The sequence below is a fragment of the Schistocerca piceifrons genome, chromosome 3, assembly GCF_021461385.2.
Source record: "Schistocerca piceifrons isolate TAMUIC-IGC-003096 chromosome 3, iqSchPice1.1, whole genome shotgun sequence".
NCBI lineage: Eukaryota > Metazoa > Arthropoda > Insecta > Orthoptera > Acrididae > Schistocerca > Schistocerca piceifrons.
Genome location: NC_060140.1, coordinates 209,563,101 through 209,563,831, shown reverse-complemented (window position 1 = coordinate 209,563,831; position 731 = coordinate 209,563,101).

The window sequence follows — 731 nt, the reverse complement described above, 5'->3', positions numbered from 1 at the left end:
CAGTCTGGATGATTGACTGATCTGGCCTTGTAATACTAACCAAAACGGCCTTGCTGTGCTGGTACTGCAAACGGCTGAAAGCAATGGGAAACTACAGCCGTAATTTTTCCCGAGGGCATGCAGCTTTACTGTATGATTAAATGATGATGGCGTCCTCTTGGGTAAAATATTCCGGAGGTAAAATAGTCCCCCATTCGGATCTCCGGGCAGGGACTACTCAAGAGGATGTCGTTATCAGGAGAAAGAAAACTGGCGTTCTACGGATCGGAGCGTGGAATGTCAGATCCCTTAATCGGGCAGGTACGTTAGAAAATTTAAAAAGGGAAATGGATAGGTTGAAGTTAGATATAGTGGGAATTAGTGAAGTTCAGTGGCAGGAGGAACAAGACTTCTGGTCAGGTGACTACAGGGTTATAAACACAAAATCAAATAGGGGTAATTCAGGAGTAGGTTTAATAATGAATAGGAAAATAGGAATGCGGGTAAGCTACCACAAACAGCATAGTGAACGCATTATTGTGGCCAAGATAGATACGAAGCCCACACCTACTGCAGTAGTACAAGTTTATATGCCAACTGGCTCTGCAGATGACGAAGAAATTGAAGATATGTATGATGAAATAAAAGAAATTATTCAGATTGTGAAGGGAGACGAAAATTTAATAGTCATGGGTGACTGGAATTCGATTGTAGGAAAAGGGAGAGAGGGAAACATTGTAGGTGAATATGGA